Source organism: Otolemur garnettii, unplaced genomic scaffold, assembly GCF_000181295.1.
Source record: "Otolemur garnettii isolate 467f Iridium unplaced genomic scaffold, OtoGar3 scaffold00191, whole genome shotgun sequence".
NCBI lineage: Eukaryota > Metazoa > Chordata > Mammalia > Primates > Galagidae > Otolemur > Otolemur garnettii.
In genome coordinates, this window is record NW_003852586.1 from 1,933,550 (window position 1) to 1,949,930 (window position 16,381).

The 16,381-nt window shown below is 39.6% G+C and overlaps 1 protein-coding gene across 2 annotated transcripts in view; it reads left to right on the top strand.

Moving 5' to 3' along the window:
• Positions 1-2,735: 2,735 nt before the first annotated feature.
• Positions 2,736-16,381, top strand: part of LOC100945530 (sulfotransferase 1 family member D1) — a 32,614-nt gene continuing 18,968 nt past the window's right edge. The window contains exons 1-2 of one of the 2 annotated variants that reach the window (XM_023507590.1): positions 2,736-2,837; positions 13,870-14,001. The gene's annotated coding sequence lies outside the window, so the exon portion shown is untranslated. The remainder of the gene's footprint in view (positions 2,838-13,869; positions 14,002-16,381) is intronic. The other variant, XM_023507589.1, reaches the window with a different exon arrangement.

The window sequence follows — 16,381 nt, forward strand, 5'->3', positions numbered from 1 at the left end:
AAGGACAATTTTAGAATTTCTTTCAGAATTTTCAGGAAGAGAGAACACTTTTCAATGTTATGAGTTGGATACTCTGATTTACACCCACACCAAAATTAGGAAAAGATAGCACAAAGAAAGAAAATCACAGAGAAATATCTGTCATAAGCGCAAATGCAAATCCTCAATGAAAATGTTAACAAACTGAATCTAATGATATCTACCTACAATTATACATTATGAACAACTGAAATTTATTTCAGCTATATAAGACTGTTTCAAGATTTGAAAATCAATCAGTGTAATCCACTCTATCAACAGCCAAAGAAGAGTGATCATATAATATTAATTGATTTAGAAAATGGGTTTGGTAACATCCCATGCTCACAGTTGATAAAAACTCTGAACAAGCTGGGAATAGAGCTGGGCTACATCAAACTTGAGATAGAATCTCTATAAAGACCTGACAACTAAGTTCATACTTTTCATACTTCCCTCTTCCCCAGGTAGAGGGAAGAGCAAGAGACAGAGCATAAAGTGCAATGTCTCTTAAAGCCTCAATCTCACTGGCCCCAAATACCCCCAAGTCCAGTGTCACTGGGGCAAGAATGTGTGTTCCTTCCCCGAGAAGCATAGGGAGCAGTGAAGATTTCCCAGCATGAATACGGCCAACTCTCCGGGCCTTCTCCTGCCTTGTTATAACCTTTTGTGTTCAGAACTGTGGGCGTTCCTTACATTCGATACTCCAGATGAACTGGGCTATGAAGAGTTCAGGTCATCCCCAGTGTCACTCTTAATACACGGTCTCACCTGCAGCCCAGTCACTCATTTTTCTTTTTTTCCTGTTGAGATGCTAGTTTCATCATGGTGCCCACAGCAAGGCTCCTGACCTTCCCAGTGTTTGTCCAAAAGTGTCAGAATCGCTTGAGACTCCTGGACCATGGCAAAACCACAAAATTTCATCACACTTTAAAGGCTATTCATAGTTCATATATTCTGCCAAAGCCTTTGTACTTAGAAGAAACCAGGGATCATGCCTGTCCTTAGGCTCAGTCTTATCAGAGCCAGGGTAGTGCAGAAAAAATTCACTATATGGTATCCGTCCTTCAAATTCTGAAGTTTTGTTCCATGTACAATTCATCTTTAGATTAAGCACATATTTCCCTTCTTTCAATATGTTTTATGTCTTTATATGTTGCATGTAAAAGTGATGCTTATATAACATATGTATATGTACACACATAAATACATGCATTATATAAAACAAGTTATGCAAATGTGTAAAATTTATCTGTGGAGAATATATAGGAAAAATTTTAAATATTGTATTTTACCAGTGAAATTGACAATGCTTTCAGAATTGCAATAATAATTAGGTTTTGAAAGAGAAGACCCTCTAACACATCATTTGTAGGTGCTGTGCTGAGTATAAGTCTCATTCTCTGCCTCCTTGCATCCTGTCCTCTGTCCTAGAAGGACGAGGAGTATGGCCCACATCCTCAGAATCCTGGGTCTTCAGTCTCTACTTGGCAGGTCTAAGGGACAGAGGAGAATGAAGCCAAGTGGACACTTTCTGGCACTTTCTCATGCGGTTAAATCAAGTGGGCTGCATCTCTCAGTCAAATTCACAAAAGGACATTATCACTCAATTCTCTTGTTTTCATCATGATAGCTCATCCTGAGCTATATCTGGTGACTCTAAATCATGAATTCCTAATCGTGATTTTTGCAGAACATAAATCTCTAGTCTCCTGCAAAGGCGGAGGTGGGAGCTGAAGGTCTGAGGATCATGTTTCTGGCTGCAATGCATGTGGGGAGGCCAACTGGGAATCTTTATCTCATGCTTTTCAAACAATCTGTAAAAGTATCTGTAAAAATTGCCTCCAGCTGTTTTGCCTTCCTATAGCTCTATCCTCAGCGTGCCATTCAGGTCCTTTCTTGTTTTTGTTTTTCTTTTTCTCCCTGGAGCAGAGAAAACAAGAAAAAAAATTTATTAAGAACTTTCCAAAGTTCTCAACTTTCCAAAGTTAAGAACTGGAGCCAAAGAAAATGTTTGTTTGGGATGTTAAGAGAGGTTGGTGATAAAGAATAACTATATCTTTATATTTTGTTAAATGAAAGGTTCAACTTCAAATTCCAGTATTCTACATATTGATAAACTTGCAAATTTAAAACCTACGACTCTTGTCAGAAGCATTATTTATAATTTAAGTGACAAAAAGAAATCATGTTACAGAAATTATTTTGGTTATATGAAAAATTACAAGAATCTCAAGCCAGTTCTTTTTATTTGAAGTAGATATCACTATTACCAAGAGGCTAAGAAAGGCAGTGGACAGACTCCTCCCTCTGAGGGGGCAGGCCTCATGTGAGAGCAGGACGCTCTGGCTTTTCTTGGCTGTTTCTCTCTCTTTTCTCTCTCTCAAGGAGCATGTCCTTACCTGTTCCACTTGCCCACACAGTTCTAGAGGTGCAGAAAATCATCACTAGGTGAAGCTTTTACTAGGTGCACCTTTGCCATGAAAACATTTGCTTGGCTTTTACAGTTGAAATCAGACATACTTAAAAGTAAAGGATCTTCATTTGCTAACATAATTACCCTAGAGCAATAATTCCAGATTCCAGATTCAGCTTTCAATGAGCTCTTTGTTGTACTTAGACCCCTAAGCAGCTGTGACGCACCAACTTCCTGTTGACCTTGTGCAGTTTTGTCAACAGATTTGCAGGCCTCAATAAAGTCTTTCTGATCACCTGCAACAAATAAACCACGGCTGACTGAGGCAGCACAGTGACTCCAGCAGCCAGCAGCTGGGGAAGCCGAATAACCTGGGCCTCTCGTCCCCGCAGACAGGCGCTGGGTGAGTAATGGTCAGCTCTGTCTCTAAGTGCATACATTTGGATTAATACTAAAGTCAACACTTTAAAAACTCAGGGGAGGAAAAGTGAAAGGTTTTAGGATGGATATTTCACCATAAAAGGAAAACACATGGAAATTCTTAGCTCCAGATTTTCTACTATGAAGACACAGGATTATTTTTTGTATTTAAAATTGTGTTGAGGTAGTCTGCTCCAATAATTTTTAGACTGGTAACATTAAAAGTAATTTTAAAGGCTGTTAGTATTTTTCCACTTTCTCGGTATTTCTATTTATTTCAGAAGAGTGTCAGAACTTAGAATTTTCAGGCTGAGTGCTGCTTGGGAAAGTCTGTACTTGGGAATACAATTGGGGATACAGTTTTATCAAGTCTGCTTGTGTGCAGGCCCCCAAACAACGTGTTACATAAATGTTCCGTAAAGCCTTTGCCGTTGATGGTTATTTCTCCTTTCTGAAATATTTTGCCTGGTATGTTTTTCACTAAAATGCATGCATAATATTTTTAGCATTAAGTCAAAATCATGGCAATAAAGTGTTCTTCAAATTTCTGCAAATTTGTTACTTTCTAAAGGATTTTGAAACAAGATTTGAGCTTTTCTATTGTTCTGTCCCACATGCACCTCCCTGCTGTCACTACAAGGGGGAATCACCTGACAGCCTCCCCATAGCTTCCTCTTCCACCTTCGTGTTCTGAGAAAGCCATGTGAGTGCGAAAAGTCCCAGTAGATCAAGAGTCACACAATTTCATCGCTTATTGTAGTAATGTGCATGTTTAATGTCATATTTTAATAACAAATGTAAAAGGCTAACTGAATATTGAATCCCAATGTTTTGAACAAAAACCGTTTTAGTAGTCTAACACCCATGACAGTCATTACACCCTGTTGTCCAATGGATAAATGTTTCATAATTACTATTTTAAAAGAAAAGTCTAAATATTTTCCTCAGATACATGAAAATTTATATATCTTAAAATTATAAGCGACTGTTCTAAAAATGTTCTTAAATTACATTTTTGTTTTTAATGAAATCTAGATTTGTTAGCTATCAGCGTGCATTAAGCTATTCTGGACTTTTTAAAATTACTGTGTCCTTAACTTAAAATGAGGGTAATATTATTTTAGGTGAAGCCACTTTGCACTGTCACATGATATTCAAGTTTCCAGATATACCAGAAGAAGTTTCATGTCATAAAAAAGATCCTATTTTTTTTTTCAGGGCACATGACTTACTTAGCATCTCTTGAGGGCTTAGGGTAGTTAGATATGGTTTTTAAATGTCAAGGACATTCTTCATTCTCTCTAGAGTATTAGCAAATTTATTTATGTTCGTTGAATCTAACAGCGACTTTTTCTTGTGTTCTAAAACTTGATATAAATAATGTTAAAAGAGTCTTTGAAACTGAATGTCAAAAGTGGATAAAAGCAGCTTTCAAAAGCCTCTCATAATGTTGCCAAACACTGTCAGGGACTTGTGAGTAGCCCCAAGGTAAGAAGTTTCGGTCTGTGGGAGGGAATGGCGTGAGCAGGCAGCCAGCTACTCTCCACCGAGCTCACGAGCTCACGAGCTCACGAGCAGCCTTACTCATCTTCACAATGCACATGTCTCATCACGTCTTGTTTTGCGACATCCTCAGAATAGCATTTAGACAGGAAGAAAAGGAGAGACAGGATTAATGTTTTCTAGCAAAGGAAAATTTGTTGTTGGGGAAATGGTTTGGAGATACGCATGGCCTGGTTTACTTTCCCTGACTCAGCCCACTGTGGATGACTTTGCCCTTTGAAATGGAGGTTTAAGTCTAAGGATAACCCTCGATTTATCATCTAAGGTAGCAGAAATTATTAATACTTTTGGCCTATCTTACACATTATTGTATCTCAATGACACTAAATTTTCTACCCTATCGTCAAAAAAAACTACTATATGGTGGCACCTGTGGCTCAAAGGAGTAAGGTGCTGGCCGGAGGTGGCGAGTTCAAACCCAGCCCTGGCCAAAAACTGCCAAAAAACCCCCCCAAAAACAAAAACAAAAAAACTACTATGCTATACAAGTTAAAGTACTCATAGACAGTGTACAAAGGCAAGGAAGGATATATATTTTAAAGAATAATGAAAAGCTTTTATTAGTGAAATGTATTCTCTGTGTCAGGCATGGTAATGCATGCTCGTAGTCCCAGCCTCCCAGGCTGAGGCAGGAAGAGCAATAACTTAAGCCTAGAGATCTAGTCCAGCCTGGACAACATAGTGAGACCCTGTCTTTAAGATTAATTAATTAATTAATAACACCCTCATTTTTTTTTTTTTGAGGCAGAGTTTCACTATGTCACCCTCTGTAGAGTGCTATAATGTCACAGCTCACAGCAACCTCAGACTCTTGGGCTTAAGCAATTCTATTGCCTCAGCCTCCCAAGTAGCTGGGACTACAAGTGCCCAGCACAATGCCTGGCTATTTTTTTTGCAGTTGTCATTGTTATTTAGCAGGCCCAGGCCAGGCTGGAACCCACCAGCCTCAGTGTATGTGGCCGGCACCCTACTTGCCGAGCTATGGGTGCTACCTAGCACTGTCATATTTTTTTAAAAATAAAAATGTGTGTGTATATGTATATAAACACACACACATATTTATACACACATAATAAATATAGGCTACCCCCCCCAAATGACAGCAACATAATTGTCTCAAAAGATAGGATTCAAAATGAAAACATATTAAGGGATAGGAAGGTCGATATAGGCATAAAAATAGACATACTGTGTATATTAAAAATTCTGAGAAAAATTGATAGACATGTAAACATAGGAGATCTATATATTCTTAATATTAATCTATCTAATAGGTTAGATTTTTAAAAAGACATTTAAGATTTTAAATAAAATAATATTGAATTCATTTGAATGTGCAAATATAGAGAGATGCACATTATTGGCTATTACCAACAGCTAACACAGCTAGAAACAAAATGATTGTTTATTGGGACAATAAAATCACAACCAATTTTAAGTGTAGAAATTGTGACGTTTGCACTCTGTTGACCAGTAAATTCACATAAAGAATCTAATTTAAAAAATTATTTTCAAATGCACTTGATTATAAAATTAAAGCCAAAATCAAATGTATTTTATAAAATAATCTATATGGTCAGCAAACCCATTATGTAATCAAATATAAATTACTTAGTAAAAATAATACTTGGAAATGCTAAAAGCTCTGTCATTTGACTAAAGGTGTTATAAGTGGCTAATTCTTTCATAGTGATTTAAAAAAAAAGAAAATGAGCTGAACACGATGATCTTCAGGTTCCAATAAAATCGGTTTGGGTTATTTTACTTCACTATTTATAGTCTTTGACTTTGGAACATGTTTATAACTTCCCCAAACTTCAGTTTTCCCTCCTATGAAATAAGGATAAATAATAACTCTCTCAAAAATTATTATAAAGGTAAATTATTATAACAATAATTATGTTTGTAAATATTTCATTGATCTTTGCCGTACATCAGGGACAATTCTCAGTGCTTCATTCATTCTAGTCTCTCAAATGTTCGTAGGACATAATATTCCCATTTTATAGATGAGCACATTACAGCAAAGTGTATCTGCACAGTCTCACGGATTATCTAAGATCACATCTTGGACACCTAGTGTGGCCCCTGATCCACACTAAGGTGCTCCGTGAACAATTTCTGCACCTATCTAGCCAGGACCTACTTTAGATCTTACAAAATAGGGAACCTCCAGCTAACTATCTTACAAGCAGCTTTGTCTATTGGTCTATTTTTTTCATCTACTTAAAATGGCAGATAGAACCAAATTGTCATGATAAAAGCATGATGACAGGAAGATGAAATAATTAAAGGAACAAAGACAGAATAAATTAAAACAAGCACACACCCAAACACACATGTATATAATTATATTTTAAATAAAGGTACATATTTTTTATCTCATTTTTAATGTGTATTGTATTTAAATTGAAATGCAAGAAAGAAAGTCTGTTAAAAATCAGAGTTGTTTACGCTTTTCAGAACAGAGATAATGATGTAATCAGTTTCTTCCATGGTTATCCTGCTGGGAGAGCTGTTTTAGAGATATTCTGAGGCCCTAAGGATTCCAAATGGAGAAGAGAATAATTAACTCTTCACCACCAAATGCCTACATTAGAAGACCCCGAGAATAAAAGATTGCTTAGTAGCAAATAATTGCCTGACTATATCAAGGAGCAGGATATATTTTGCTTCAGAATATTGTTCTAAGATGGAAGAGACAGGTAAGTATGATTATCTTCATTTAAAGACTAAAATTGCCAAACAAGTTTAATGATTTGCTCAAGACTAACAATTATAAGGAAGAGATTCAATATTAAAAAAGTCATGATCTTTTATTGCATGTGACTGAGAGAAGAATGGAGACTACTTCTCCAGGTGAGAGAAAATGTGTTTTCCTTTTGATTATGGTGGTATACATGCTAATAGTATTATAAATTTAGTAGTACTTAAGCTAGATTGGGCAATTATTACATGCATGACCACATACAGCATATTACACACAGGAAATTGTTTCATTTATAAGATTTTGACAATGACAATGATTCTAAGAGAACCTGCTAAGATGAAGAGTCCTCTATTGAATAACAAGTTTCCAAAGCTGTGTAGTAGGTAACTCTGGCAATTATCAATGATAACATGAATTTCAAAGATACTGTTATTAGGTTGGAATGTAAATGTATGACATGGAAATCATAGCACCTATAAGTATTCAAGAAATAGTAGTGTTTGTTCTTTTTCTTTAATATTGTACTTTGTCCACCATTTCTGTTTATTGCTACATATTTAAAAAAAATTCAGTAGATTTAGGAATATAGTTGTTTTTTGTTACATGGATAAATTGCAGAACGGTGGAGTCGGGGCTTTTAATGTACTTGTCACCAGAACAGTACCCACTGCTCCCGATGAGCGAATTCTGATCACTCATGCCCTTCCTGCCTCCCTTTTCTTAGTTTCCAGTTCCCCGAGAGCCACTCCACAGCATCTTCCCCAGAGTCAGCCTTGATAGCTTCTCTCACAGAGACTGAGTGGCGTCTTCCAGCTCTCTGGTGAAGTGCGGGCCCTTCTCCCTCTGTTAGCTCAGGTGGGTCAGAACAGCTCAGATTGCTCAGGTAGCCCAGGTAGCCCAAGTTGCTCTCCTGACTCCAGACTCGGGCACCAGTCTTAAGTGCTGGATAGGTAAAGACAGTAAGGTCCACAGCTCCACTTTCATTGAATGTATAATGTGATGTCACATAAATAAAACGGGAAACTCTGACCAATAAATTACTTTCGGATGGCAATGAGATGCTTTGGAAAAACATAAAGGACACATACTCAAATCAGGAGAGACTCCTTGGAAGAAGTGACATGGCAGGTGGAGGACAGTCAGCAGTAGGCTGGGGAGAAAACGGGGACTGAAGTTCCAGGCAGTGCAGATGACGTGTGTGAAGCTATGGGGAGCGAGTTCAGGGTAAAGAATTCAGAATATGAGATGCAGGCTGTGGGAGGTAAGGCCACGGCACACATATGTCTGATATAGAGAAATGTGGGAGGATTCCTAAGGAGTACAGGCCTGAAGGGTGAGCACACACTTCTGTAGCTCTGTAAAGAGCTGATTCAGTCCTGGCAGCACTAAGTATGTTCAGGAACAGGACTCAGGTCCGGGAATTAGGAGTGAACCACCCCTCCACACCCGACCCCCTATCCCCAGCCCCCACCCTGTGCTGGGCTGCTGCCGCTCTACTGGAGAGCCTTCCAAGCACTTCAGACGAATCAGCTCACTGATCTCACAAACTGGCCATTTACCAACATCTCTCTGGATGAAGAGGGACCATCGATCGAGAGTGGCAAGCTAGAATGCTCGTTTAAGATTTGCCCTGTTAAGAAGGCCCTGTTACCCCAGTGAAAGAAGATGGACTCTTGAGATGAATGGTGCCCATGAGAAGAGGGACATGAAGAGACGGGTCCACAGACAGATCGGGGGAGGGGGCAGCCATGACTGAGGCTTGTAAAGGACATGAGAGCAGATGAGGTGATGGCTTTGCCACTGACAGAAATGACACAGTGGAAGTCTTTCCCCTCCCTCTCCGTTTGAGGCACGGCATGACGACAATGTGAATTTCATTTTGGATGTGTCAAATTTGAAATGTTAACGGAATGTCTAATGAATGTGTCCAGTAAGCAATTTAATACACAGACCCAGAGCTCCAGAGGCTGACTTTTTCTTAACTACAGAACTGGATATAGGAACTTACTAGGGAAGAGTGTGCAGTGTTATTAGAAAAGAGGGCCTGGGTGAGAGCTTGATGCATACCAATATTTAGGAAATGGGAAGTGGACGATAAGATCACAGATGACCCCCCAGCAGAGTTTCAAGATACAAAACAAGAAGACCAGAAGAAACCAGTACAGCAGAAGCTAAGGTGCAAGGAACTTTCAGAGCAGGGAGTGGTCAAATGGCCAAGTGCTGTGGAAAAGGCCGATGTGATTCAGAAGACAGTCTCGCCCTTTATAGGTATTTAACAGCAATGTGCTTATTCTTTGATGGCTTCATAAATAGCATTATTGTGGGCGAGAGTGGAATAGTGAGGAGGTGGGAGAAGAACTCACATTTCTGTGGGGTAGTGGAGTGAAAGAGAAATGAGACCATAGAAAGAGCAGGTGCCTAAGTTCCTCCAAGTAAATTGGCTGAGAAAGAGCAAAGAGAACATTTGGTGGTTGTTCATGAAGGATTACTGAACTAATAACAAGAAATCCCATGTGCTATTTAAGTTTATAACCTATTTTGATTTTCTTAATTGTAAACACTTTTGATGTTGGCAGAATTTCTCAAAACTTAGTCCCGGGTGCTATGTAAATCTCAGGATAACCTCTTCAGTGCTTTGGATGGATGCTTGCCTTCACTTGTTTACAGAGGAACTGGACACCAAGTCCCTTCAGAGTTTCAATCACTCACAGGACTTCCGCCTGGGTTACCTGCACCTGTGCCTGTTACTGGGAAACCGCATTGTGTTCTAATGCACAGCTTTCCTGGCCATTCTATTGTGTCACCAGAGACATTGCCTAGGCTTGAAAACAATATCTAGAGTAAGCTGCTGAACCCACACCACGAAGCAACATGAGACTGGGAATTTTACCCTTATCTCCTTTAATCCTCATATCGACAATGTTGATCAAATATCATATCCCACATTTGCTGGATGAAGAAACCAAGTACCAAGATCAGAGGCTCCGTATTAACTGTAATTTGTACTCAGGCACCTGAGGAACCAAAGCCCTGTTCCCTCCCACCACATCCTAACTCAGACAAGGAAGCCTGGGCCTGCTCGCCTGGCCTCTCAGGGCTACTTTACTTCAAGAAGTCAAATAAACTCTATGTCTTCCACTCCGTTTTAATTTTTCAAGATCATCTTTTCACTCTTTCCGTTGTTTAAGCAACACACATTCTTCTGAATATGTCATCTATGTACCTCAGTTCTCTCTCACAGGTACAATGGTGGGGGAAAAGATAAATCAGAAATGATCCTACATTCAAATAACTGAGAGTCTAGAGAAAAGGCAAACCATGTAATTAAATAAGTGTAAAACAAGACAAGGTGAATACCAGTCGTCATAGACAGAGAGAGCTGAGAAGTTAAAAATCTGCAGGACGGAGCCAGGCAAATAATTTAACATCTTAAAGCCTCAGTATCTTTATCTGTGAAATGGTTAACCACAGTAGTATTTACCTTAAAAAATGGGGGTAGATTAAATTAGATCAGTTATTCTTATATTCTGTTACTTTTTCTACCAACAACAGAATTATTGAGAGGTTAGTTTCATCACAGTAATTGCATGCGGCCACGCTGATGCAAGTGTAACGATGTGTGACACACAGTATGTAAGGCATAGCTCTTTCCTATTGTTAGGGCCAGGTTAATGTAGGTTTAGAAAACAGACTGACCAGCCTGGCATTTCCAGTATTCAGTCTGGGTAGTCCAACTATTACAACTTGAAGTGTAAAGTCATAATTTCGGATCACAGTTAAGTATCAGACCTCAATGTAATGGTTATGAGGTTTTCGCATTTTTTCCCTGCCTACCAAAGCTTGTAACTACCTCTCTTTGGCATGATAGAATGCAGGAGTGAGGACTACGGAGCTAGGACTGCCCACTCCATCCTCATAGCCCCAGCACAGAGCCTGGCTAACAAGTTTGACACACACTTGAAGGTAGCCAGGGACAATGGGGTGGCCTGTGGTTCTCCTGCTGGGACGTGGGGTGCCCAGCTGAGGCTGGAGACACACGAAGGAAGGTTTCTGTTGTGGTGGAAGGCCCCAGATCTTCACGGGTGGAGGAACCGCCCACACTGTGAACTGGCAGGAGAAGGACAGGAACAGTGAAGGACGTGCAGATGAGGGACCATCTGGGGCCGCAGGGAGGAACCATGCTGCCTCATGTCTAGCCCAACTCAGTGTTGCTCCATGTTGCTTTAGACCAATCAAAATTGACACTGTTAACTCAGATAGTTTATAAAGTACAGTGTGTGGGAAAAGGGCATGGCCTGTTCTGAGGTAGATAGCAAACAAACAGACCAAACCCAGTGGTTGAGCAGTACCAGGGGGTCACTTAGCACCATAATAAATGCCAAAGGCTGCATGGAACATTCAGACTGGTATTTATGTTGACTTTTCTTTTTCATAAGTTAGATTTTATAAATATGATCCTTAAGCTTTTTTCCAGGGAAATGTTTCAGCGGGTGGTTTGCCTGGGACCCCAGGGAGGGTGTTTCAGCGGCTCCTGTCTTTCCTGTTCCTGCTTCTGTGATTCCTTACAACCCTCAGTGTGGTAGCCAAAGAGCAGTAACTTTACTTAGAACTGAATAATGTTATAGACAAAACAGACTGGAATGACCATTTTGTACATCTCTCATCTTTATTACACAAGTAAAATAAGGCTCATAAATGTGAAATAAGCCGCTGAGGGTCATGCTGTTGGTATGTGGAACAACTGGACCCAAATTCCCCTCTCCAGGCTCCAATGTAATGCTTAGAAGAGCCCCACAAATCCCTATTATTAAATATTTTAGCTTTTATATATGCAAAAAAGAGCTAATAAAATCTGTCCTGTCTGTGTGAAATATCTGTTGTATATCAAAATGTCACTTCCTAGGAGAATAATGTATAAATAATTATCAGTTTAATGTTTACTTTTATGGTTAAGGCACATACCTTTAGGTAAAATATTTGCTTATTTTAACTCACTAATGCATATGAAGTCAGTAGTTTTTTTCAAGTTAACATGGACTCACATCAGCTATTGTCAATATGCAGAATATTAAACCGTTTCAAAGTTCTCATAATTATCCTCTAGAGAAGGTTATATTTCAAGGGACATTTTCAGAGGAGTAAACAGAAAAGAGACCTCAGGGAAATGACCATCCTCTTTGCACGTCCTGAGCTTTCAACAACTCAATACCTTTTACATATTAAGTTAAATACCACTCCAGGGCACCATTGTTAAATGATTTTTGGTTCTGATTCTTCATCTGAGGATATTCATTTACAGTTATCAAGAGTTTAAAGGTGAGTTAAATTTGACCACATTTTTTTCCATGAATACTTTGGTTGTGGGTTTTTTAGGAGTAATAATGTTAAAAATGTTAATCTAGAACATTGTCCTCATACAAAAACATTGATTCAGATTCAGGAGATATTGAAATACACTGATGTGCTTTGTTTCCCTCCAATATATGTTTTAAAATCATCAGATATTGACAAAAACAGATTTTTCAGGAGGTTCAGAATACTGTAGATAAATCAAATTAAAACATTTCATTAAACAGTTTTCACACATGAAACAAGGCTCAAAATGTGCAATTTCTTCCTTAAGAGATGATTCCATAACATTTTCACTTGTATTTAATCAGGTGAGATATGTGAGCACTGACAGGAGACAAATACTAAAACAAGTCATGAGTGTGAGTGGCTTTCTTAAAACTCATTCCATCTGATCTTTAATGCATTTATTCCCTTATATTTATAAGGTATTATTAGGAATGAGGTACTAAGCAAAATGCAATACTGTTTCTCTGTATTCTCAATCTAGAATAATCGCCGGTGTTTTTATCCAGGGTGGCCATAAAGTTAATGTGCAATTTAACTTCATGGCCACCCGTATAACCAAACTTCATAGTCAAAAGCCTGCATTACACCCCTGCTGTTCTTATGTCATGTTGTGTTACAAGTTTTCTCTTCACTGTTTCTAAGACAGTACAGAATATTGATCGAGATTGCAGGCCCTGGGGGCGTATAAACACAAAACATGATGATGATGATGATTGGTGGTGGTGGGGGCTGCAGGCCCTGGCGGCAAGCCACCTGGGCTGACCGAATCCTGCAGTTTAGTGGCAGTGTGGCCGAGGGCAATTTACTTACATTTTCTTTTTTTTTTTTTATTGAATGGTAACTATGTACATTAATGCACTTCTGGGGTACAGTGTGGGATTGTCACATGCAATCCGAAATACTTCCATCAAACTGGTCAACACAGCCTTAATGTCATTTTCTCAGTTGTTTTAAAACGTTCACATTCTACTCTTAGAAAGATTCACTTGTACCCCTATAAGATAAACCTCAGAAGTGATCCCTCCAATCCCCCTCCCTCCACCCATTTACATTTTCTTTATGTTAACTTCCTCCTTAGTAAAATGTGATCTATTATCCTATAGATTTAGCCTGGAAGGTGTTTGTAATAAGGATTCAAAACACAGTACCACGCTGCCAGCAGAGCTCTGCGTGTGTGTGTGCACGCTGCATTCCGAGTCATCATTTAGAGTACAGAGTGCTGGTCGAGTGGAACTACAGCCTTTTTTTTTCTAGTTTGGTGTTGAGAGCTCTCTCGAGAGTGGGCTGTATGCTCTGCCCGCGTGTCAGTGGATGTGGCCGGGGGTGTTGGCAATGTGCTTTTCAGGGGAAACATCTTATTTTGGCAGATAACCTACTGCTTAAGTGTCCACCAGTGACCAGGGGTGTCTCTCACAGGAAACCTGTTCACACTGAAAGCTACTCTTGCGGTTCTAATCCATTCCTGCCACGACAGCCATCTCTAGGAGAGCCCTGGAAAGAAGAGCTGGGAAAGAAGGTCAGTGTGGGTGTATCAGTCCGGGAGGCACAGAACGGCAGGACAACAGAACACCAAGTAGGGAAGCAGTTTTCTGCTCACTGTTGCGGGAAGCACTGTGCCGGGCAGTGGGCAGGGCCAGTTCGCTTATGCTCGGTCCATAGAGCAGGGAAAGGAGAGAGAGACTTGAGGGCCAAATCTTTTTTTTTTTTCCCCCACCAATTACCCTCCCTCCACCCACCTTTCCCCCTCCTCTCCCCACCTTTATTGGGGTCCAGGGCTGTGCCTTGACAGATTTGCTGCAGAAAATTCTAAATTGCATGTTTGGAGAAAATAGCTATGGGTTCTGTGGGTGCAGGCTGTGACTGAGGTGTGGTCCCTGCAGCATCTCAAGGTGGGTGGAGCAGGTTTATAGAGCTTCCCCAGAGGAGGGTGGCCCACCAGGATGGACTGATAAGGAGCTGAGAGGAGGCAGAGAACTGGAAACTGTATCCAGGAGGACCAAGCCCTGCCTTGATATGAGAAGGTCAACTTACATTCACAATGGATGCCAAGGCAACTGATTGTTCTATCCAGTGTATTCTGGAAATTTCATTTCACTTCACTATGCATTTATTTACCTTAGAAATGTATAGGTCTTGGGGTTACAAAGTCAAATGTATGTCCTAACCCTAGGATAAGAAATCTGAATTCTAATTGGAGAAACAGGTATAAACAGATAACAACACAGTGGAACGGGTACAACGATAGCACTCTGTTCAAGATATGAGAATGGAGGCAGGAAAGTAATGAATTTTCTCTGTAGACCACTAGAAAGACTTATCAGAGGATGTGAATTTTGTCCAGGATTTTAAGGGATGAGTAGTCTTCTAGACACATGTAGGAAACAAAAGTAAGGGTGTCAGTTCAAAGACAGAGAGACATGCAAGCACAGTGGCCTGATGTGAGGCTTGTCTAAGCATCTTATCACCTTGTTAGAGGGTCAGACTCCTGGCCTCGTGTGATCCTCCAACCCGGGCCTCCCAAAGTGCTGGGATTACAGGAGTGAGTCATAGCACCCAGCCCTGCTGTGCTGGAGGCTAACTTATCAGTGTGGTGGAGGTAAACACAGGAAGAGTCGGAGAAGTCTAAATGTGAAAGTCATGACAAAGATCTTTCAAATTTATCCTTTAGACCACACTGTTAAGGTCAGGTTTTAGAGACATACCACTGATACTGGGCATGTGGAAATAGGAAGACCAGTGTAAAGACTATGGCCATAGTAAAGAGTAGATAATGATAAGGGTGTAAATTAAGGCAAATTATTTTTGGCAATAATGACAATGATAACATTGACAGTGGCTACCATCGTCATGTCCTGCCAATACACACACTGCACCCACTCTCTCATTTCTCCCCAACTATAGCTCTGAGGAACGAGGATAGTCAGGGTCTGGTAAACATTATTGGACTGAATCCATACTAAAGGAATTTTCAGAAATTCTTCTTCCAGGACCTTTTTTTTTTTTTTTAGGGGGATTATATTAATTTCTTCTAGAATATCTTCATTAGCATATGAAGTCTGACAATTATGTTCACAAACTTGACATCATGTGGTCACGTTGGCAGTGCTGTACATAGAGCTCCGTGAAGTTTCATAACCGGGTTTATCAGTGTCCCACAACTGTGTTCATGTTGACCTTGGTGTTGTCTTCCTGAGTGGTGTTAATTATTATCATTCTGTGTTTGTGCATGCTGTCGTGAGAATGTCATAGTTTGAATTAAAGCAGTGATTTTCAACTAGTGCCCCACATCACACTGGTGCACCCTGAGAGGATCTTAGGTGTGCTGTGAAAATTTTTAAAGATCATTAAAATTAAATTATTTTCAAAATAAGTTCAAAGCACAGTAAGTATATTCTTTTTTTTTTTTTACTCTTTTTTTTGATCAACACAATTTAAATGTGTCACAGAAATTCAACTACAGGTTTATGTGTGCCGTGAGATTTTTAAAAAGTTGAAAAACACTGATATTAAAGCAAGCACAAATGTTTTATAAATTTATTGTTAAACTTGGCAAAGTGGAAATGAAATCAGGGACATGTTGGTACAAGGTTAGGGGAATAATTCTATGAAGAAATTGGCAGTGTACAAATGGATTGTTTTACTGGGGAAAGAAAGTGTCACCAGTGAAGAGAGGTCAGGGTGACCAGGAACAAGCAGAACTGACAAAAACATTGCAAAAAATTGTTCAGATTGTGCATCAAAATCATCAGCTGACTGTGAGAAGCATAGCAGACTTAGTAAACATTAATAGAGAAATAGCTAGGAAAACCTAAACTGAAAATCTTGGCCAACAGCTCATGGCTCTTGCATCATGACAATGCACCAGCTCACGCAGCACGGTCTGTGAGGGTTTTTAG